The sequence below is a fragment of the Nuphar pumila genome, chromosome 9, assembly GCF_984573655.1.
Source record: "Nuphar pumila chromosome 9, dmNupPumi1.hap1.1, whole genome shotgun sequence".
NCBI classification, from domain to species: Eukaryota; Viridiplantae; Streptophyta; class Magnoliopsida; order Nymphaeales; family Nymphaeaceae; genus Nuphar; species Nuphar pumila.
Window position 1 is genome coordinate 47,190,138 of NC_143257.1, and position 25,751 is coordinate 47,215,888.

A 25,751-nucleotide genomic window follows, 5' to 3' on the forward strand; every position below is an offset into this window, starting at 1 on the left:
AGGCTTCGAGAAGGAGGAACGCACATGGAGGCGTGCGATGTTTGTTGATGATGAACGAAGGAGGAGAGCGATGGAGGCAATTGGAGGGTTGATGGAGGTTTGTTTGGAGGAGCACAAGCCATCGAGCAGGGCGGCTGGGCGATAAGAGGAAGAAGTTCCTCGCTTGCGACCCCTTGCGAAAAACCCTAATGAATAAAAAAAAGTTTTTAACAGGGTTTTTCGGATTTTAACCCGCATTCTTCAAAAAGAGGGCTCCTTTAAAACCATTTTTTTGCCATAAAGTGGTTTAAAAGATTTTTTTAGCAAAACCAACTTAAAAGCTCGAAACCACTCGCTCTTCACATAGTTTTTCCGAAAAAAAAAAATTTGTTTTATGTATATATATATATTTTTTTTGGAATAAAAACCCTAGATTTTACGAGAAAAGAAAGATTTAGACACTCAATTTTTTTTGTATTTTTTCTGAGAAATATTTACAAAAGAGGGTTTTCAAGGCTATCTTGGGAAAATTTCTTCAGAAAATGGGCTTGGACCCAAGTTTTGAGAAAATATTCGAGCTTAAAAACCTCGCATTGAGAAACACAACTCGATGGATCCAAACGGATACTGGACGAACTGTTTGAGTTTTTCAAAAGTTATTTTGGAAGTTTTGGGAATTTGATTTAAAAATTGGATAGCGAAGCTCAGATTTAGATTTTTATCTGGATCCGAATCCGAAATTGAGTCAGATATGTAAAATGAATTTAATTTCAATAAAGCTTGAGAAACAAAGTGAAATTTTAGATTTAAAACTGACTCAATTACCCAAAAATGAAGACAAAAGGGAGAATATTTACAAACTTTTGAAAAATTTGGGGTGTTCACAAATGCCCCTCTTTGCTACTAAGCCGGTAAGAAGCCGAGCTTAGTGGCAAAGATAACACTCCAAATTTTGAAAATGCCTCAGTCAGCAGATCTGAACTGGGTGTGGAAGAACTTATTTTGAAAACATGGTTTTTCAGGCTTAAAACCTTACCCTGAATGGTTCTGGGGGGAGACGAAATCCTCAACAATTATACAACTGAATGATAGGAATGAGGGACTCGTGATGGGACTTTTTGGGCGAAGATCCCGAAGTGATGGGGAGATAAGATTTTTGATTCAAGTTTTATGGGTGAGACAAGATCAACCTTTTGGAATGAGTCAGGTTTTAGCCCTTAGCCTGGATGGGACGAAGATATATCAAGATAATTTAGATGGGGAAAGAAACATAAGCAGACCTCGATGGGACAGTTCTGAGAGAAATGTCTCATGAGATGAAATTTCAAGCATTGGTCCTTTCCTGGATGGATATACAAAGAGCATGGATTCCTTTGTGAGAAAAACCATGATGGGGCGGGGGGGGATTACCTCATCGAAATGGGGCTCAGGTTTAACCCAAACCTGAAAGGAAGGCACCTCACGGAGTGAGGTTCAGGCTTCACCCTTATCCTGAAAGGGATGGCCATACGGAACCCTCGAATGAGGACGCCGAGATGGGACATAAAGGAATATATCATCAGAAGAAAATTTAAATTTAATCCTTGACCTGAGTGGGGGATGGTACGGAGTCTTCGGATGAGGAAACCGTGATGGGACCAGAAAGGACATCTAGTCGAAAATGGGACTCAGGTTTAACCCTAACCTGAACGAAAGATACCTCGTGGAACGAGGTTCAGGCTTAACCCTTAACCTGAAAGGGACGACCATACGGAATCCTTGAATGAAGAAACCATGATGGGACCTTCAGAATTTGGACGAACAAATCCGAAAGGGGTTCGCGAGAAGAGAAAAACAAGGGGTTCCCTAAAGCTTGGAAAAAGGGATGATCTTAGGCGCCTCATTACTGAGACTAAAATCAGCTTTCTAAAAACAGACGACCTCTCGCAGAAGGTTGGGTGATACCTCGAAGAGCGATGTAACAGGTTTAATCCTGAATGGATACAGAATCCTCGAGGAGCGAGGAAAACTGTGATGGGCCTCTAGACTTTGCACAACAAGTCCAAGAGGTTTTTTTTTGCAAAAAAGGATAAAAATGGGGGTCCCTAAAGCTTGAAAAGGGGTTGTTCTTGGGCGCCTCATTGCTGAGACTGAAAATAGCTTTTGACAATAACAGATCTTTTGCAAAACGTTTAGGTTTTTTCCTTATCCTGAGCGGAAACTGTATATGGCGGGACAGTGGGGAGCACAGGGAAGCGTGCAAATCTGAGAGCGCTCAGATCAGACGGAAGGAAAGGACTTTTCAGTCCTAAGGAGGGATGACGTCAGGATACGTCAAAACGATCATCAAGTTCACACTTCATGTTGGGATAACTAGAAAATATTGCCAATAAGATGCCAAAAATTGTATTGACTCAGAATGATTAAATTATGCTCATGTGTGAAAATATCACCTCTTTCTACCTAAAGTATTAATTCCAACAGGGCTAACTCTGTAGAATTAAGAATCAAATTCAAATTTGTTGCTGTTGAGTTTCCTCAAGGAAGATATCAATTTCCCTGATATGAAAAGAAGAGGAAATATTCTTAGCTTCATAAAAGCATCTGAATGAGAAGGTATTGATAAAAGAATTTCACATAGATAAAGATGGTTCCTAGCAGTTTCAGGCAGTTTGATATCCTGGGCATTTCCCATGATGATCTGTTTGCACTCTTTTGAACCATGGATCTTTTCTAGGTTCTTTTACATCCTCCTTCATTTTGGAGATGTCCTGACTTTTCTCTCTTTTTCGGGGAAGGGTACGTCACAAACTCCTTCATCTTGGAGATGCTCTGATCCTTGTTTTTCTCTTTTTCTCAGGGATTACGACATTGGCTCTTGGATTGAAATCTCTGGATGATAGCGGGAATCGAATATCTTTTAGGGTTTGTCGGTAGGTTCATCGCATCCGCCTTCATCTCGACGGTGATCCGAACTTTCCCTGGAAGGATTCGTCACAAACTCCGTCATCTTGGAGATGTTTCAAATTTTCTTTAGCCCCGGGAGTCTACTCGCTTAATTCGCCTTCATCTTGACGACAATTGAGAAATCCCTTTTGCGGATATTTGATTGCAGCTTAGATGACTGAGGATATATGGATTGGGTAGGTTCTTTTTACTGCCCAGGATATTTCCACTATCTTACCGCCAAAAGAATAATCTTTAAGAATGCGCCACAGCTATGATCAATATCAGTTCACTTATGGCTTTTCAACATCATTGAATTTTTCTTTGCCGGTCATATCGAAGATTTTTCTTCATCCTCTTGGTTGACCAACAGAAAAAGCTTGAATTTAGTTCTTATTTCGCAAGAGTCTTGCTCTTTTGAAAATGATACTGAAGGTAGTTTGAGATAATTCTTTGTGCGATGAAAACTTTGAGATCATCAATGACTTTTGATAGCAAATTGGCAACGTATTCTAGAAATCCTCGACGAAAGAAACCACTTGATATCGAATCGACAAGTCCATGACAAAATTCTCCTCTCTTTTACCCCAAAAAGAGAGACTCAGGCTTAAGCCCTTACCTGAATGGAATGTTGGAAATATTCCTCTCTTCCCCAAAGAGGAGGTGTTTGCAAAACGGAACTTTCGAAGAGAAATTAAGTTTTCGTCAAAACTCCTTATCTCTAGGCTTCTCTTATGGAAAGGCGGCCGAAAAACAAAGCTGAGAAAGTATCGCAGAGAAACGAGTCCATCACACTCTCCCTAGAAGAGGGTCCTCTGTGAAGGGGTTGGCCAAAGATGATAAAAACAGGGGTCACAAAAGAAACGAGCTTCCGTCGAAGCTCTCCCTGGAAAAAGAGTTCTCTTGTGTAAAGTTGGTTGTTGTTTTGCAAACTGTTCGCGAAGAAAATGAGTCCCTTCAAGCTCTCCCTGGAAGAGGGTTCTTGTGAACGGAAGATGGTTGCATGCAAAAGGAACAAGCTCCCTCGAACTCTCCCTGAAGAGGGTCCTTCGCAAGAAAAGATGATTGATTTTTGATAGAATGATGACCTGAAGGTCGAGATTGAGAATTTATAGCTTGAAATGATGATGCTTGGTTAGCACAAAGGCTGAACCTGGATGGCTAACTGATTAGTCAGCCAAACAGTAGCACGAGCCTTAGATGTACCAGCACGAGCACTGGATTTCGAAAAAATGCCCCAGTACGAGCGCTGGGTTTTGAAAAATGCACACCAATACGAGCACTGAATTTTCAAAATGCACACCAGTACGAGCACTGGGTTTTCGAAATGCACACCAGTACGAGCACTGGGTTTTTCAAAAGGAGGATTTGAAAAATGAGACCGACATTCGAAGATACTTGAGAATTAAGCGAGAATGATTGCCGGTGTTTCAGGATTATCCCTTATCCTGAAGGGGAAGTTCAAGGAGAACTCCGCTTCACAAGTGAGCATTAAATTGACAAGGAGATTCAAGTCAGAATTTTGAGAAAAATGAGGATGTACAAAAGCGAAAATCCAAGTCGGGACTCAGTTTTTCAAATATAAGAAATGGGTGAGAATTGAGCTTAAAAAACTCGAATTCTCAACACAATAATTTATCCAACATGAGCATCGGATTCAAAAGGAAGTTCCAGTCGGAACTTGAGACTTCAAAAATAAGAATATACAAAAAGGAAAATCCGAGTCGGAACCCGGTTTTTAAATTAGTGACGATTGAGTTTGGAAAAGCTCGAACTCTCAAAACAATGATTTGTCCAACACGAGCATTGGATAAAAGGAAGTTCAAGTCGGAACTTGAGACTTCAAAAATAAGAATATACAAAAAGGAAAACCCGGGTCGGAACCCGGTTTTTAAATTAGTGAGAATTGAGTTTGGAAAAACTCGAACTCTCAAAACAATGATTTGTCCAACACGAGCATTGGATTCAAAAGGAAGTTCAAGTCGAAACTTGAGACTTCAAAAATAAGAATGTACAAAAAGGAAAATCCGGGTCGAAACCCGATTTTTAAATTAGTGAGAATTGAGTTTGAAAAAACTCGAACTCTCAAAACAATGATTTGTCCAACACGAGCATTGGATAAAAGGAAGTTCAAGTCAGAACTTGAGACTTCAAAAATAAGAATATACAAAAAGGAAAACCTGGGTCGGAACCCGGTTTTTAAATTAGTGAGCTGTTTATGGTTCAATTTCTTTACTAAACCTTTTTTTTTATTTTCTATTCCAGTTATTTTCTGTCTACCATTGGTCGTTTGTATGCCATTTAGGTTCTTACTTTCTTTTGATTTCCATATTTCATGGTTAATGATCTGTCCACGGTATGACCTTCAGTCTAGATGTCATTTGATTGCATATCATTCCTTTCATTTAGTGCATCTTCCATGTTAGAAGCATTCCACTTCTCTGCATTCTCTGGGAATGGCATCCCTTGCGTTTCATGTCCTCATAAGTACATATGTAGGTATCATTTTTATTTGTTGATAGACTCCAGATTCATCTAAACATTATGTATCATTTTTTTTTGGCTCCCCGAGTCTGAAGAATCATAGGTGCATCATGTTAAGCTTCCTAAGGAAGAACGATCCAAGTGGTAAGGTGTGGAATCCATAGAAAGAGTGGCTTGGGTTACTGCTCTCACTCTTTAGTGAACGATGGAGTTTTCGTTTCACGAAGGTTGTCGTGAAAACATCAAGGAGTGTGATACAGGATCGGTTCATGAATGATCATTTTGCAGAAAGTTTTTTTTTTGTTGAATCCTGTGTTATTGAGTATAATTCTTTTTTTTATTATTTTGTAATGGGTTTGTAAGGCTGGATCCTTAATTTACCATTCCAATTGCTACTCTGAAAACCTTGATCGGAGTTGTAGCAAAATCCAGAGCCTGTTCCAGATTCGCTAAGGGATGTCCCATTTGGAGTCCACATAGGAAAGGGCGACAATCTTTGTTGAGGTCGTCCACATGGAGATTGAATCGGGATTAGGAATTGTTTATCATTTTAATCAAAAGGTAGGAATAACTACTGTGTAGGGTTAGCCAATGCCAACTTCTGGTTTAGTGGATTTCATTCTCCAGCTCTATGTTTCTGTTAAATCTTACAAAAATTTTCTTTTGCTATATATAAGTTTCTTTTCTGGAGTTTCTGCACTTTTTTTTTTTTTTTTAAATCCTCTAGTTCCATTTGATTCTTATGGGTTTTACGTTGAAGTTTCCCTGCTTCCCAAATTTCTACATTATTTTCCCTAATTTTTCTATCTGTTAAATTTTAGTTTGTGGATATACTCAGTTTCATGGCTGGTTTATTGGTTCATTCCCTGTAATATTACCAGGTTTTGATTAATTTGTTCCCAGTATCCTGGTTTTACAACATATTGACGGTTGTCTATAGCCAATGTCTCGCATGTAGACCCATGCCTACCCATGGTCCTATCAGAAAGCATGTTGATAACCATGAATTGAGATATTCTGTAGTTACATGTCTGTAAGATTATATCCAATGTTAATTGATATACCATATCTCATATATCTGACTGGACTTCTGATTGCGTTTGGTTCTGGTAGCTGAAGGCGTACCATAGAAATAAAACTCCTGTCAGTTTACCCTGTATACATTCATACTTTGTTATTGTTTGGTTTATCTGTATTAGTGTGCATAAATTCCTTGGCATTACTAGCTATCGGGTCTCATCAGCATTGATAGTTTCATGTTTAGACCTATGAGATATCATTCCTTGTTTTGGTCCATTCCAGAAAATTGTCAATATGTTAGTCTCAAGTTTGGCATTTGAGCCAACATGTAGGGTCGAAGGTGGTATAGTGATCCCAGCACTCATCTGCACCTAACACCATCGTCCCTTTGTAGCAATGATCATCAATTTGGAGGATCATGACACTTGCATAATGCTTTGGATGTTCTCTTTCACGACTGAAACAAAATAGCTCACTGCAGAGATTTTGGATTCGCTAATTCAGAGTTCAATTTTCGGATATGATGCAGTTGGATGCATGAATGGGTGGCGAAATGAATGGACTCTGTTGACTCAGAGTCAAGTTTTGAGTTATGTCCTTCTCATGGCATGACATTATCCATATGCCCAGGAAAACTCTGCGTATTCAGGAACTGTTGCATATCATGTCGGCATTTGAGGCCTTCCAAAAGGATGATTTGGCAAAATAATTAACACCCTCTACTCAGTTCACATAGTTTATCACCAGTTTTATATCACAGTCATTTTTTTTTTATGTGTGTGTATATACTAGAAGTTACAAAAGCATGACAGCAGGATTTATCCATTTTGGCAAGATGCGTCAGAACCTTTGTAAACTACCAATTTTCTTCCTCTTTCATCAGTTGGCGTTCCATGCATTGCATGTTATAAAAATCTGTGCATCACATGGGTGTTTCCTATTCATCATTCACATCCTATTACATTACATTGTGCTTACATTTCACTATTTTGCAGGTTTTTTTTTTTTTCCTGTATCCAGTTTTAATTCAGAAGGTATGTTTCTCTTGTTCACCGTATATTACATGGTATGATTGATCTTTTCTTTACATTAATTCCTGTTTAGTCAATAAGAATCCACATTTCATCATAGTTGATGATTCAACTTTTGACTTGCAGTGGTCTTCATTTTATTGCTTATTTTTTTTATGGATTTATTACATCTCATCATGGCTATAACTATGCAAATCAGCTCCTCCCATTAGCTATACCTGTAAGTCAATTAGCAAACTTCTAGATAATATTACATCACTCAGTATAGCTTCCCTCAAATCTACCCTACACACTTACCCTGTAGCTCTTTCCTTACTGCACTTGTAAGGCTATCACTACCATAGTCTCACGTACCAACTTTTAAACAACACCATTCACAGGTTTCATATCCCGTTTGTTTCCATCAACACAGCCACCTGCACATCTACTATCAGCCCTCTTTCTTTTCTCTTCTCTCTCTCTTTTTCTTTCTTTTATTTTTCTCCCTTCAAAACGGAGGAAAATAAGAGGTTAGAAAAGGAAAAGAGAAGGAAGAGAGAGAAACCAACGAGAGAGGAAAAAATTTGCGATGATCACAGGTTTGGCGACCGTGATGGGACTCGTCTTCGTCCGGTTGGATCTATGCCTTTGCTTTGCTTTAATATTTTCTAAGTCTTTATTCTACATATGTCAGCTATATTTTCCATGCAAACCGTAGGAGCCTAGACTCTGTCCTAAAGCTGACATCATTGCATATAGGATCTAAGTATGGTTTGGTAGGACCATATTGAGGAGATTATTCCATGTTCACATTAGACTTAGGTCTTAAATACAACTCTCCTCAATTTTAGGGATTGAATGCAAAACAATTTATGCAAATGTATGCTTCTATTCATTTAAATTCTATCTCTTTAGGACTTGCATTAGAGCCTTCTGATTTTATTGCATGTTGATCATATCTTGAAAACATCCCTACCTATATTGTCCCGGTCTTCACGTTGCTGGACTGTCTCACTGAACCATAGTTCGGGAGAGAGCCTCACAACTGGACCACTTATTTGGGTTCGCGCCCCCCTACCACGTACCTAAGGGCCATAGTCTGAGGTATATCGGTAGGTGCTCAAGGATGTTGGGAAGCCCTTACCTTAGAACCGGAGAAATATCTTATATGCCACGTACTTCGAGCTTCGGCTTGAGAATATCGGCGTACCTTGATTGGAATCAGATGATCTGAACCATAGAGATAGGATTAAGGTCCTACAAGCTATTTCAAATATTGCATATAGAGTCAGCCTTTAGGGAGTGCTGTGTGCACACCTTTGTTTGTGCAGCTATGATTATGCGATGTTTTCCTTGTGTTCTCCTATATATATCAACCTCTTTTAAAACCCTGGGTGTACTCTTCAAAACTTCCTCTATTTTCAAAAACCCCGGGTGTATGTTTTCTCCTTTACCTACGTTCTTCTCTCTTTTGTTGTCAATCTTTCTTTAAAAACCCTGGAAATTCTTTCTTTAAAAAGTCCCTTGATCTTTTACAAAATTTCCAGGAAATTATGTCTGTTCCTCCTCTCATCAAAGGTCTATCCGTAAGTCCTGCATTCTATCTGACTCTTTTCCTCTTTTTTGCCTCAGTATCACTCCAATGGCATCCGAATCTCCCGATGCTATCTTTCCTTGGGATCATGTCTTCTATCAAATAAGGGATGGAACCCCAGATCATCGGGTCATCCAGTCTCGTACCTTCTTCCCTCGGTGGTACTATTCTTGGTTCACCGCCTTCTCGCGTATGTTCCCAGACCACTTGGATGATTGTGGATTGGAGATGGCATCGGCAGTTGGCAAGCGAACCATCAACGACAGTCTGATTCAAGCTATGGCAGAGCGGTGGAATCCGCGTACCTGCACGTTTTTGTTTCCATGGGGAGAGATGACTTTGCTAATGGATGAGTTCAGTGATATCATAGGATTGCCAGAACCAGCTGGTCAGCCAGATGATCCTGTCGAGCAGCAATTCTTGATCAATGTCAAAGGGGTAGATGTTCGAGAAGCATTGGCCAGAGCTACAGGGAGCAGATCCTGGCCTCTCGCAGAGATCAACAGAAGTCAGTACATCGATCTGTTCGAACTCTACAATAAGTATGGAGCCTATGAAGAAGTCGATACCTTGTCTCGAGCAGCGAAAGAAAGAATTCAGCATGCCATGGTCCTATGCACAGTAGGATTAGCATTCTTTCAGGATGGTCAGAATTTCATCGATATCAGAGTCGCCCAACTTTTTCGAAGATGGGGAAGCAAGCAGACCTGTCAGCTTTCAGTATCCATGGCAGCTCTAGCCTTTCTCTACCGAGGTTTAGCTCGTTTCGCCCTCGGAGAAACCATTTTGGTAGAAGGATGCACATATGCCTTGCAGTCGTGGTTCCTGCGACATGTACCATCAAAAGCCAGTTCTTTCAGATTCAGCAACAAGCAGCCGAAGTCAGCCATTCAGTACCGAGCTTTGATCGAGAAGCTGCATCAGGAGGAAATTGTTTGGGATTTCTTTGACAGAAGAGAGACCGTTCCTCGGTACACCTATGCTCGTGACAAGCGCTACAGATTGCTCGGCCCTTTCTTCTGCGTAGACTATCAGCCAGAGAGGTGTCTTTGACAGTTCTCGCAGTGGCAGATTCGTGTCAATACCCGCTTCCCGACAGGCCGCATGCCAGAGTTCGATCTACGGTCGGATCAGTGGTCTGGAGCATACCATGTCGCCAAATATACTTGGGACTCTTTCATTCCTTTGTCTATATTTCCCGGTCCTAATGTATCATCAGAGTATCGAGAATGGTGGCAAACTGTTTGCCCACCTTCTCTTTGTATTTAAATTTGGTCATTAATGAAAATGCAAACTTTTGTCCTGATAAAAAGCTTTTATTGCCAAATCTTATTTTGTTTCATGTAGTTACGGATTCATCCCCAGTGATGAGACCCATTTTTTTGTATATTCTTTTCGATTATCTCTCGTCATGATAAACGACCTCACCTAGATCATAAGGCGCATTTTGTTGCCACAAAAGGTGACACAATCATTACAAAAATTTGTGATAACCAACTCCCTGGTGGTGGGATAACTTACCTAAAAAGTTGTCTATCAATTCCTTCTTTCATATCTTTTCTCAAAAATCGCACTTTCAAAAATCTCCTCCGAACTCTAACCATTCCTTTCACCTTCAGCAAGAAATCTCTGGCATTGGCAAAATGGTTGTAACGAGGGCAGGAAAAGAAACAGTTCCTCAACACAGCGACAGTGAGGCCGGAGGGATGGATTCCCCCAAATCGGTCAGGGGACAGAATCAAGCAGATGATATAGATCCTTCCATCTATAATCTATTCAAAAGAATGATGACTAAAATGATGGTTGAATAGGCCGAGGCTAGTCAGAAAGAAGTTGCTCCAAAAAGCAAGCCAAAGAAGAAGGCTGTAAAGAAGCCAGTCAGGATTGTTAGAAAGAAGGTACAGCCTGACACCACTTCTGAAGAAGCGGAATCAGTAGAAGATGAATCAGAAGAGGAAGAGCAGTTTGTTTATCAGAATCCTCCACCGCAGTTTGTAAAAACCGCTGCAGAGCCCGAATCAATCAATAAGCCTGTTCCCGTTAATGACCCAATGCAAGAGCAGATGAAAGAAATGAATCGGGCTATCAAGGATATTCAGGCTAAAAGCAAGGGCAAACAGACCTACTCCGGTGAAGATTTTTACCATGGCCTGGACGGGGATGACAATCTGGAAAACCTCCCTCGCAAGTTCCTTAAGTTTGACGAAACAAGCAATCCCAAGGCTCATTTGGCCACCTTTTATGCCGAATGCGGCCATTTCAGGAAAGACAATCGGGCGTTATTCATCTGCTTTCCTCGCAGCCTTGAAGGGGTAGCGGCCAGGTGGTATGCAGACCACATTAATCCTATCGAACTACGAGAGTTCGATAAGGTCATGAACTTGTTCATTGAGCGCTTCATGTTTAATGTTGAAGCCTCACCAACCCTCAATCATCTGTACAATTTAAAACAGATGGAGAATGAGAAAGCCAGTGAATTTATCCACAGGTAGAGAAGCACCTGTAATAGAATGAAAGTTCCCATCCCTGAGGAGCACGCCCTGCAGATTATTCTGAATAATTTTGCCCAGCCTCTGAGGAACCTCATTTCTACTTCGCCCGCCAAATCTTTCATCAAATTGATTGAGAGAGCCGAGTGGCTCGAGACCGGCCTGGATAATGGCCTATATGAGGGTTACCCTTTCGTCCGAGGAAACCCTGAGCAGAAGAAAAAGGCTCATGCTGCTTATTCCACGGATTTTTCAGACAACAGCGATAGTTCTGGCAAAAAGAAGAGCAAGAAGAATCGCGGCAAGAACTCAGGGCATCCCAGGGCCGAAAGAACAAACTCTGCAGCCCAGAAAGGGAAATTTGTTAAGCCACAGCCTGTTCAGTCAGTGCCTCAGCCTGAAGCAAAACAGTCAGAGAAGCCGAAGCACGAAGGGTGGAGTTATGATCGAGAGTTTTCAGCTTTAGGGCAATCCCGCGAAGACATCTTGGAATATATGATGTCGAAAGGAATGATCAAACTTCCCAAGGTAGCAGATCCTCCCATCGCTATGGGTAAATGGACTGATAAATTCTGCAAGTTCCATCGGATTGTCGAACACGACACCGAACACTGTTTTGTCCTCAAAAACATCATTCATGATTGTATTGACAAGAACATGCTGATTGAGGATGAGGATGAGCAGCAGCCAGAAATCTTGTCCAAGCCATTTCCTAAACATTCAGCTTCGATCATCATAGAACAGGCATTCTCTCTGCAAGGCAGTATCCAACCATGTTCTAAACAGGACATTCAGGATCAACATCAGGTCCTAGTCCTTTGCCAAGCACAATCTTCCGCCAAGAGGGCGGATGTCACTACATTTTCTAGTAAATCAACAAAGGCAGCGACAGGAACTGTCAAGCTAGTTCCCAGGATCTCGAAGTGCTTTATCAAAGCAGCTTCGAAGAAAGAAGAGGCTTCAGGGTCAGTTCAGAAGTCGATTACTGCTTTATCCAACATCTCTATCTTGGACCTGACCCACGCTTCATCTGAGCACCAGCAAGTGCTAGAAGATCTGCTCAGAAAGATCAAAGTCAAGCCTAGCACGACTCCGTAAGACATGGCTCAGATCGTCAATCAGGCCATGACAAATGCACCGATCACCTTTTCTGATGAGGATTTGCCAAAGCCTCATTCATTTCATGACAATGCCCTATACATAGTAGTGCGAACCAGGGGCATGACAGTCCCTCATGTGCTCGTCGATGGAGGCAGCAGCCTAAATATTTGTCCAGAAATGACAGCCAAGGCGTTGGGTTTAAAAGAAGAGGAATACACCCCAAATCCGATCACGATCTACGGTTTTGATAACCATGGGCAGACACCCAAGGGAAAGATATTTCTCGAGATCTTCACCAACTATTCGGTGCATACTATACTCTTCCATGTGGTCAATGTACCGCCAACATACAATCTGTTGCTGGGGCGCACCTGGATCCACAATGCCAATGCTGTCCCATCAACTTTGCACCAGTGTATCAAGTGGTCAAAGGGAGGCATGATCACTACGGTCCTAGGAGAGGATCCGGAAGAACGACTCCCGCAGTCGATGATTCCCCGTCCCACTTTCACTGCCGACATCCCGAGCATCCGGGAAGCCAAAGAAATTGATCTAAGTGAAAGTCTGGATATGCTAAATTTGAAAGAAATCCAGCCAACAGAAAATGTCACCGCAGTTGTTCAGTGGCAGGGACCTCGCTTCTTCAAGCTAGGAAGACTCCTCGATTACACTTCGTTCAAAGATCACCCGCTTTTTCCTCAGTTCTCAAAAACAAGGAAAGGATTTAATCTTCTAATGAAGCACGGTTACCAACCCTTCAGGGGTTTGGGCAGAAATGAGGACGGCATTCTGGAGCCGATCGTCCCCGCTTAGCATGTCACCGGCACAGGCTTGGGTTTCACAGGTCAGTCATCAGGCAGAAAGACCATCTTCGTCAAGGGAGCCCAGTGAAGAAGACAATGCCAGTGTTTTCTGTTTTCTTTTCTTTCTGTCATCTTGTAAGGGCAAGATCCGCCCCAACTCCTTTCTTTTCTTCAAACGATCGCTTGTAAATATCAAAGTTTACTTCATCAGTGAAAAGTTTGTTTTCTCTGTTCATCTTGGTGTACACAAATTCTCTGCTTATATCCTTGTCTATGTTGTCATTCTTCGTTTTTGTACAAAAGGCTATTTTTTTTAAATAAAAATATCTTATCTCTTTTTCTCAAAAGGCCTTCTTTTCACTTTCAGGATTGCCGGAATCATGGCTCCTAAATCGTTCAAAAAGCTCGTTATCAATACCAACCCTTTTCAAAATAAACCGACCAGAATCTGCAAGGCAAAGACAGAGACAGAAGTCAGCAAAATGATAGAGCCGATTGAATAGTTGGCAGAATTCGACTCAACAATTCAAGATTTGCCAGAGTTTGTCAGCATTCAGAAGCAGGATGAGCCATCGCCGTTAGTTCAAGATCCAACGGAGGATGTCAATATTGGTTCAGAAGACGATCCAAGAATCCTCAAAATTGGTTCCAGTCTAAGTTTAGATGAGAAGGAAAGGCTCATCTACTTCCTCAAACAACATCAGGAAGTCTTCGCTTGGACTTATGAGGATATGCCAGGCTTAGACTCCAAGTTAGTCGAGCATTGCCTTGTGTTGAAGCCGGATTGCAAACCGATCAAGCAGAAACTAAGAAAAATGGATCCTCGGGTAGCACCGCAAGTCAAAGAAGGACTTGAAGATTTGTTAAGAGTAGGGTTCATTCGGACCATTGAATATCCAGATTGGTTGGCGAACATCGTGGCGGTTCCCAAAAGGAATGGCAAAGTTCGGATTTGTATCGATTTCAGAGATTTGAACAAAGCCACCCCAAAGGATGATTATCCACTCCCCAACATCGATCTTCTGATCGATAGCACGGCAGGCCATGCCATGTTCTCCTTCATGGATGGATACTCGGGCTACAATCAAATCAAATTGGCCGCTCGTGACCAATCCAAAACTTCCTTCACCACGCCTTGGGGTACCTTTTGCTATACAGTCATGCCATTTGGACTCAAGAATACTGGGGCAACCTATCAGAGGGCTATGGCAGTGATCTTTCATGATCAGATGCACAAAAACATGGATGCCTATGTGGATGACATCCTGGTCAAATCAAAAGAAGGAGAAGATCATCTTGATGCTCTTGGCCAAGTCTTTGAAAGACTTATCCTCTACAAGCTGAGGCTCAATCCACAAAAATGCGTCTTCGGAGTAGAGTCAGGCAAGCTGCTTGGCTACATGATCAGCAAGAAAGGCATAGAGGTGGATCCTGCCAAGGCAAAGGCGATCATTGATATGCCGCCTCCCACCAATCTTAAAGAGCTGCGAAGGCTTCAAGGTCGTATTCAGTCAATTCAGCGTTTTATCTCCAATTTGGCCATGAGATGCGAGCCCTTCAATCACTTGCTAAGAAAAGAAGTGAAATTTGAATGGGGACTAGAATGTCAGCTCTCATTTGAGCGCATCAAGCAATACCTTCTCAATCCACCAGTTCTGAAGCCACCCGAACTTCGAAAGCCGCTGCTCTTGTATATTTCTGTCAACCACAATGCTTGTGGCGGATTTCTTGCGCAGTATGAGGAAGGCAGCCGGATAGAGCATGCCATCTACTACATCAGCAAGACTTTCATCGATTACGAGAAGAGATATTCTCAGATGGAAAAGACATGCCTTGCCTTAGTGTGGATGTGTCAGAAGCTGAGACATTATCTAATGGCATCAGAGATCAAAATTTTGTCAAGACTTAACCCTCTCAAGTACATCCTTGAGCAGCCTTTTCTTACTGGACGGATTGCGAAATGGCAAGTCCTCCTGATGCAGTATGACTTGGAATATGTTTCTTAGAAGTCAGTCAAGGGTCAGTCCATCGCAGATTAGTTGGCAGATTTCCCGTTAACATAAGAGATCAAAGCAGAAGATGATTTTCCTGACGACCGCATCTGCAATATTCCAGAATCTCCAGTCTGGACTCTATTCTTTGACGGAGCCAGAAATATGTCCGGTATAGGGATTGGGATCTTGTTGATCACTCCCGAAAAGGAGATGCTCCCTTATTCCCTCAAGCTCAATTTCCAATGTACACTACAAAAAAACAGTTGATTAGCGACGGAGTTATATCGTCGCTACTTAGCGACGGATTAACGAGAGAAATGAATCCGTCGCTATATTTGTAGAATTTTACGAAACTAGCGACATATTATATTCCCTCGCAAAATCCGTCGCTAAGTAGCGACGAATTGTGCGAGAGAATATTTTGTCGCAACAAATACGGCAGTTAGCGACGGAATTGCGACGGCTAAAATTCCATCGCAACATAGCGACGGCCTAGGCGACGGAATATTTTATGTCGCCTTTTCGTTTTTTGAATTACGATGGCTTAGCGACGGAATTAATCCGTCGCTAAGCCGTCGCTAAATGTCGCATTACCCCTAATCCCAGCCCTCTTTTTCCTTTCTCCTTTCGCTGCTCCCGCCCGCCGCCCTCTCCCTCCTGCCGCCCTCTTCCTTCGGCTGCCCTATACATCCCGTCGACCTCTCTGCCGGCCCCCACCGTTCGCCGTTAGTCGATCTCCGTCAACCTTCCGCTACCGCCGCCGCTGCCCGGAGCAACCGCAGGTATTTCATCGTTAAATGGATTGGGGGTCGACCCCCTGCGTTTTCCGGCAGGGGGTCGACTCCGCCAGGCGGTCGACCCCGGTAGGGGGTCGACCCCCTGCCATGTCCGGCTGAGGGTCAACCCTAGTAGGGGGTCGACCCCCTGCCGTGTCCGGCCGGGGGGGGGGGGGGGTCGACCCCCCGCCACGTCCGGCCGGGGGTCGACCCCCCGCCATGTCCGGCAGGAGGTCAACCCCGGCAGGGGGTCAACCCCTTTTGATGTCCGGCAGGGGGTCAACCCTCTGCCGTGTCCGGCCGGGGTCGACCCCCTGCCGTGTCCGACTAGGGGTCAACCCCCTGCCTTGTCCGGCACGGGGTCAACCCCTTTTGATGTCCGGCAGGGGGTCGACCCCTGCCGTGTCCGACCGGGGGTTGACCCCCTGCCGTGTCCGGCCGGGGGTCAACCCCCTGCCTTGTCCGGGGGTCAATAAAGTGTTTCAAAATGGTGCATTCTCTCTGAAATGTTTTAACAATTTGCCAAAATCCTCTTATTCTCGACTTTTTAAAGATATTTTTGTTCTGCAATTAAATATAGTATGATTATAGTAAATTATTTTTGTGAACATTACACAAAATATGTAAACCTTCTTTAATTAAGCACTCTTGACGTATGCTCGAAAATATGGTATGACCTTCCCAAATAGTTTTTTGCATCACCCAAAATGTGTTAACATATACTCTAAAACGTATGTCCACCAATATGGTATGATCGTCGCAAATCATTTTTGTGAATGTCGTTCAAAATGTGAACCTTTTTTAAATAAACACTCTTGAGGTACGACTGTAAATATGGTACGATTGTCGCAAATCATGTTTGTGAATGTCATCAAAAATCTGCAAACCTCTTTTAACTATATTTCTCATCGTATGTATGCAAATATGATATGATTGTCGCAAATCATTTTTGCAAATTTCACTTAAAATATGTGAATCTCTTTTAACTAGTTTTTTCAACGTACGTTCGCAAATATAATACGACATTCGCAAATCATGTTTATGAATGTTTTCAAAATCTATGAACCTCCTGTAACTAAATAGTTACCTTTATAAATCATTTGTTTAGAGTGAGATACCATTTTTTTTCATGGTATTTGATTCACCTCCTGTAACTAAATAGTTACCTTTATAAATCATTTGTTTAGAGTGAGTTTTTTTTCATGGTGACTTCATTTTAAAACATCATTTTTTTTGTGCAGATTTCTTAACGGAACTCGCTTGTGCCCCGCCACCCGTGGTAAGTAAGTGACAAAAACAATACAAATCGAGTAAATACCCGTGGTGAGTAAGTGATGCAAGCGCATCACATGTTATTTAATTTATTGAATGTAACACTTTATTGTTCACACACTCACTTAGTTGTTGATATCTAGGACTGCTTTGTTGGAGTTCGGAGATCATGCTGAGCATGATTATAATGTATGAATATGGAAGTATTCTTATTTTTGGAGTACGGAGTCCATGCTAGGCATGGTAGTAGTTAGTGGGATATTGAAGTGTGTTTGCTGCAGGTACATGTTTGAGATTTGTTTGATATGAATTATTTCGATGTATTGCAATGTTTGATGTGATTGTATCCATGCTTACATGTAGTTACTTTCAATTTGATTATGTCTACCATGTGAAATTGTATACTGAAAGCATGCTTCAAATGAATGTATCGTGTCATGAATAGTTTGCATATGAAAATATTAAGTTATCAATGCATGCATCATAATTCTTGTGATTGTATGACATCATATATTGCATGATAAATTTGATATTTTCTTCATCATAGCATTCTGATGGTTCTCTTTTAACTGGTTAGGATACTATTTGCAACATCATACGACAAAATGACTACAAACCGTGAATGGATGTACCGTAGGATAGTGGACAATGAGTTATCGCATGAATATATAGATGGTGTTGACAGTTTTATTAAATTTGCAACGGCAAGTGTCAGTACAGTAGATCCCACAGGTCAGATTAGGTGTCCCTGCAAGATTTGTAAGAATAATCAATTTGTAGAACCTCATGGCGTTAGACATCACCTATACAGGAAGGGTTTTGTGAGTGATTATCAGAACTGGACGTTTCATGGAGAAGAATTTAGAAACGATTTTGATGCACGGGTGAATGTGGTGCACGATAATCCATATACGAATTTGATATTTGATGCCGCAGGAACAAAACTGGGTTCTGCTATGAGTTCTAGTGATGTAAGAACTACCATAGATGAAGAATCACCAAACGATGCAGGTAGTAGATTTTATGATTTACTTAGAGATGCTGATGAGCCACTTTGGAACGGTTGTGAGAGTCACACTATCTTGTCTGCAGTTCTTCAACTAATGAATTTGAAGTCCGAGTATAATTTGAGTCAATCATGTTTTGACCGTTTGTGCATGATTGTGAAGAGTATGTTGCCTAAAGATGAGAAATTGCCACAAAATTTCTATCGTGTGAAAGTTATGGTCAACGCTTTAGGTATGGGTTACAAAAAGATTGATGTTTGTCCAAATCACTGCATGTTGTATTTCAAGGAGCAGGAAAACGACATATCATGTCCATCATGTGGGCATCCTCGGTTTAAGCCAAAGACAAGAGGCAATGGTAGCACGAGATCAAAGGAAGTTTCATACAAGTCACTCCGCTACTTTCCTATCACTCCTAGATTGCAGCGATTGTATATGTCTTCAAGGACAGCTAAACACATGAGATGGCATGCAAATAAAGTTCGACACGATGAAAATAAGATCACGCATCCTGTTGACGCTGAAGCTTGGAAGCACTTTGATCGTACTCATCAGAACTTCGCAATGGAAGTGCGAAATGTTAGACTCGGTCTATGTACAGATGGATTTAATCCATTTGGGGGTAGATCAACTCCATACTCATGCTGGCCAGTATTTGTAACTCCATACAACCTTCCACCAAGCTTGTGTATGAAACGTCCAAATCTTTTCTTGTCTCTGTTGATCCCTGGTCCGACCTCACCTGGCCAAAATCTTGATGTATATCTAAGGCCATTGATTGATGAATTAAAAGTACTGTGGGATGACGGTGTTACCACGTATGATGCCCACAAAAAACAAAATTTCAACATGAAGGCCGCTATTCTATGGACAATCAGTGACTTCCCTGCATATGGTATGTTATCTGGTTGGAGCACACATGGGAGGTTGGCTTGTCTGTACTGCATGGAGGATTCCAAAGCTTTTAGATTGAGGTATGGAAGGAAGCCTTGCTGGTTTGAGTGCCATCGTCGATTTCTACCCAGCGATCATCCGTTTCGACGTCAAAAGAATGCATTTAAAGCAGGCACAACTGAAACAGAAGGTCCATCCTCAAGATTGTCCGGCATAGAGATTCTAAGAAGATTGCGATACTTTCCAGATATATTAACAGATGCCCGCAGTCCTACACCCTTCCGTGGATTTGGGAAGGATTACAATTGGACGAAAAAATCTATTTTTTGGGAACTACCGTATTGGCCGACCCTATTGATATGACATAATTTGGATGTGATGCATGTAGAGAAAAATGTGTTTGATAATGTGTTCAATACAGTAATGAATATTAAAAGAAAAACGAAGGATAATCCGAAGGCTCGTATGGATTTAAAATTAATATGTAAAAGACCAGAATTAGAACTCAAAGAGTATAATGGCAAAGTACTGAAACCAAAGGCGAAGTACGTGCTCGGACCTAATCAAATAAAACATGTATGTCAATGGTTGAGACAACTGAGATTTCCAGATGGATATGTCTCTAACATTGCTCGGGCTGTGAAGATTGACGATGGATAGTTATATGGGTTGAAGAGCCATGATTGTCATATCTTTATGCAACGATTGATACCCCTAGCATTCCATGATATGTTAGACAAACCTATATGGGGGGCATTGTCTGAGTTGAGCGAATTTTTCAGAACATTGTGCACATCGGAGGTCGTTGTATCAGATGTAAAGAATCTCGAGGACTCTGTCATCACCACTGTTTGTTTGTTAGAAAAGATATTTCCGCCAGCATTTTTCGATGTTATGGAACATTTGATCATACATCTGCCATATGAACTAACGGTTGGTGGCCCTGTGCAATATCGATGGATGTACCCATTTGAAAGGTATATGTTTTTTTATATTTGTCTCTTTAATGACAGATATTTAAAATTTGAAATGTATATTCTTGTCAGATGCATGTTCGACCTAAAAAAAAAGGTTCGTAATAAAGCAAGAGTAGAAGGCTCTATTTGTGAGGCGTACACTTTAGAAGAGATTTCAAATTTCTCATCTATGTACTTCGAACCTCATATTCCAACACGTTACACATGCCCGCCCCGTAACGATGATGGAGAACAAGTAACTGTAGCTGACAAGCTGTCGATATTTCAACCACTTGGGCATGCATTTGGTAGTTGCCGATCAAGGCTATTGACAGATCGAGAGCAAGATGCAGCACACATCTATATTCTTTTTAATTGCTCAGCGATCGACCCATACATCGAGTAAGTATATGTATATGCAACTCAATTATAAATCCTTTTATGTTCTATATGTGGATACATGGCTCGGTAATATAAGTATTTGTGGTTTGCAGACGATTTGATCTGGAGTTGCAAAGCGAAGTTTCACATCTCACTGATGCAGAAGTACAAAAAGAACGTGAAACTAAGTTTGTAGAGTGGTTGAAACAGTTGGTAAAGAAGCTAACATAAATTTTGTACTTATAAACAACACTAAGTTACTTAATTGATCGTGATCACAATCATTGTTTATGTCTGTGCATAGGTTTGCCATGGTGATGTTAAAGATCAAGGAATATGTGATTTAGAAAATGGTCCGACCAAAGTTGTGCAATGCTACAACGGGTATATCGTAAATGGTTATCGATTCCATACAAAAGACTACGGTATAAACAAATCAACGATAAATAGTGGCGTGTGTGTCAAGGGTAGCAGCTACGGTGAAAATGAACATGATTACTACGGTGTTATAGAGGAAATAATGGAGTTGACTTACTTAGGCATGAATAACAGGGTTACGATATTCAAGTGTCATTGGTTTGATCCAACTGCAACAAGACTCGACAAAGCTTCAGGCATTGTGGAAGTGAATCATAAATCCAGGTTTGGAACATATGAACCATTCATATTAGCCTCACAAGCTCAACAAGTTTATTATACTTCATATCCGAGTATAAAAAAGTCAGATAGAAATGAATGGTGGGCAGTTTGCAAGGTGAAATCCAAACTATACCCCGAGTATGATCAGTTACAGGAAGATGAGTTAGCTGAAGACAGTGATAACTATCAATCAGATGATGTCTATGACTTCGCTTATGGTCACGATGTTGCGCATGATATGCATGTCATATCTCCATTGGCCAATGAAACATTCATAGAGGAATGTGATCCAAATGATGTACCAAGTGGATGGGCAAACAATGAAGAAGAAGAAGAAGAAGAAGAAAGTCAAACTAGTGATGAGGAAGAATTCTCAAACTAGTGAGCAAAATCATATACTACAAACCTCTATTTAAATGCATTGTAATACTTGATGTGAGTTGTATTGCAATACTTGGTGTGAATGATTAAAAATTTTATTTGAATGTATTGTAATACTTGATACGAATGATTCGAATGCATTGTAATACTTGATGTGAATGTTTTCAATTATCTGAATGTATTATAATTTATGCAACGAATGATTTGAATTAGTGCAATACTTGATGTGAATGATTTGAATTATTTGAATGCATTGCAATGCTTGATGTGAATGACTTGAATGCATTGTAATACTTGATGTGAATTATTTGAATGTATTGTATGACATATGTTATTTGTTAGAATATGGTTCGTGGAGGTTATAGTGGTCGCTCATCCAGTAGTAGCAAGGCTCAGCCTTCATCTTCACGGGCTCCTGTGATAGGTATATCATATAACTAATTGGATGCTTGATTAGTTCAAATGCGCATTCTGAGAATTTCTAATGTATTTTTTTACAGATGATGTTGCGCCTGTACACGACCCACCTACACCAGTTGATCACACAAGTCAAGAGCCAACACAGGAAACAGGGTCTTCTCAGGCTGGCACAAGAAGACTCATTCGAATAGTGTATATCGATAATCGACCGAAAGTATTTTGTTTTCAATTATTGCATATCTTTTAAATATTTTATATTGATATTTACTGTTTAACAATTCATATGCAGCACAAGGTTTGAGCCACAAGAAGTAGTACGAGAGATTAGGAATTCACTTCTTCAACATCTACCAGGACCAGTTGCTCAATGGAAAGAGTACCCAAAGGAGGTGTTAGACAGATTGTGGTCCTCATTCATGGTATACAGTTGTTCCTCATAGTTAATGTGTTTCATAGTTAATTTATTTAAGCAATGTCTACAGAATGACTGAAAATATTTGTAGGCTTCGAATCGCTTCGCAACTACGGTGGAAGAAAATGATGCAAGGAAGGTGTGGCAGAAGGTGGCTGCCAATCGATTTGCAGACATGCTGCACACTATGAAGACTGCAGCAAAAAAAGCATCTGGCGTAGTAGATGATCCATTACTGTGGAAGGGCCATGGTCCTATTACTATTAGGAGAGATTACTGGGATGAAATGTGCGATAAGTGGGCGGGAGATGCATTTAGAAATCGCTCTGCGAAGGCTGCACAAAATCGATCGAAGATGCCCGAAGCCCATCTACACACAGGTGGATCTAAGACATTTGGGAGCCACTTAAAGAAAATGGTAACTCATCAATATATAATATTAATTTTATAAGTATTGTTGCAAACTTGTGTACTAAATCTTTTGTCATTTAACTTCGCAGGAAGCAGAAAAAGGGGGCAGTGTACCATATAAAGATGTGTTTGTAGAAACACATAAACGGAAGACCACGAGAGTCTTCGTATCAGAGAAGGCGAGAACGACAACGGTATGTATTAATTCTATTAATAATCATTGCAATATATATGCAAGTTATCATAATGTTATCATTAATTATTAATGAATACTTTAAACATTATTTTGTAGGAGGCATATGAGCAACAGATGGTAGATCGATATGGCGATGACACTACTCAACATCCATCATTTGATCCTACAGCATGGGTGACTGCAGCATGTGAACCCAAAAAAGGTCGCGTGTTCGGGTTTGGGAGTAATATGAACACTTCACCAGTTATTGGTTCTTCCAGTTACGGCTCACCGACTTCTTGCGCCGACATAAGCTCCAAGCAGCCGACTATTCTTTCCAGTGATAATGTACGCGAGATCATTAATGAATCACTGAATAACTACTTCCAATACACCGTCGCCCCCTTTCTCCGAAATGAGATCAAGGCCACTGTTCAGGATAGGGGATCTTCGATTCCAGGTCCCTCTCAGGTATAATCACATATTCAGTTTTTTGTCTGCCTTAGAACACATATATAACTTTTTGCCTGCCTAAAAACACATATGAGCATGTTATAATCACATATTCAGTTTTTTGACTGCCTTAGAGCACATATGAGCATGCTATAATAACATATAGAGTTTTTTTATTGCATTAAGCACATATGAGCATGCTATAATCACATATAAAGTTTTTTTGCCTGCCTAAGAACACATATGAGCATGATAGAATCACATATAATGTTTTTTTGACTGCATTAGAACACATATGAGCATGCTAGAATCACATATATAGTTTTTTGACTGCCTAAGAACACATATGAGCATATTATAATCACATATTCAGTTTTTTTGACTGCCTTAGCACACATATGAGCATGCTATAATAACATATAGAGTTTTTTTACTGCCTTAGAACACATATGAACATGCTATATATCATTTATGATAGAATCACATATAAATTTTTTTGCTTTGCCTGCCTTAGAGAACATATGAGCATGCTATAATCACATATTCAATTTTTTTACTGCCTTAGCACACATACGAGCATGATCGAATCACATATATAGTTTTTTACCTGCCTTAAAGCACATATGAGCATGGTATAATCACATATAGAGTTTTTCTAGATGCCTTAGAACACATATGAACATGCTATAATCACATATTCAATTTTTTGACTACCTTAGCACACATATGAGCATGATAGAATCACATATATATATATAATTTTTTGTCTGCCTTAGAGCACATATGAGTATGATAGAATCACATATAAAGTTTTTTTGACTGCATTAGAACACATATGAGCATGCTATAATCACATATTCAGTTTTTTGACTGCCTAAGAACACATATGAGCATGTTATAATCACATATTCAGTTTTTTGACTGCCTTAGAGCACATATGAGCATGCTATAATAACATATAGAGTTTTTTTATTGCATTAGAGCACATATGAGCATGCTATAATCACATATAAAGTTTTTTTGCCTGCCTAAGAACACATATGAGCATGATAGAATCACATATAAAGTTTTTTTTACTGCATTAGAACACATATGAGCATGCTATAATCACATATTCAGTTTTTTGACTCCCTAAGAACACATATGAGCATATTATAATCACATATTCAGTTTTTTGACTGCCTGAGCACATATATGAGCATGCTATAATAACATATAGAGTTTTTTTACTGCCTTAGTACACATATGAATATGTTATATATCATTTATGATAGAATCACATATAAAATTTTTTGCTTTGCCTGCCTTAGAGCACATATGAGCATGCTATATTCACATATTCAATTTTTTTACTGCCTTAGCACACATACGAGCATGATCGAATCACATATATAGTTTTTTGCCTGCCTTAAAGCACATCTCAGCATGGTAGAATCACATATAGAGTTTTTCTAGATGCCTTAGAACACATATAAACATGCTATAATCACATATTCAATTTTTTGACTGCCTTAGCACACATATGAGCATGATAGAATCACATATATATATATATAACTTTTTGTCTGCCTTAGAGCACATATGAGCATGATAGAATCACATATAGAGTTTTTTTATTGCCTTAGATCACACATGAGCACATGATAGAATCACATATAGTGTGTAATTTATTTCATTATATTTTGTTTATCAATACTGACTGTTCTTTTCTTGTGTAGGCTGCTAGCGATAATCAGCGTAGTGGAGCTGAAGGGACAGATAAAGACAATGAACAAGAAGACGCACAAAATCTTGGCGATGATTAGAGGACTGTGTTGAAGAAGTTCTATTTTTTTTATGTTTCCTAATTGTAATTGTTGAATTGTAAATAATTAAACTTCTTAATTTTAAGGTGGAACGATTAATTGTTGTAGATTCTTGTTATATGAAATTTTTTGTGTGGTTTGTTTTTTATTTACAGGAAATATAAATTATACAGGAAACAGAAATTGCTCGGTATTTAATTTTCAAATAAATTTTTTTTAATTTTTTTTTTTGTTTGTGACGGATTAGCGACGGAACCATTCGTCGCTATTTATATTAATCTAGCGACGACATGGCGACGGAAGTAAATCCGTTGCCAAGCCGTGGTCGCCGTTTAGTACCGGCGGATTGGCGACGGAATATAGCGCTCGT

At 40.3% G+C, this 25,751-nt stretch overlaps 1 long non-coding RNA gene across 1 annotated transcript; it reads left to right on the forward strand.

The window, feature by feature from the left end:
* The first annotated feature begins 17,414 nt into the window (after positions 1 to 17,414).
* On the forward strand, positions 17,415 to 25,529 carry LOC149828584 (uncharacterized). Its single transcript, XR_016434056.1, has 2 exons — positions 17,415 to 17,454; positions 25,295 to 25,529. It is a non-coding gene; the product is annotated as an uncharacterized LOC149828584 (long non-coding RNA).
* Positions 25,530 to 25,751: the final 222 nt, after the last annotated feature.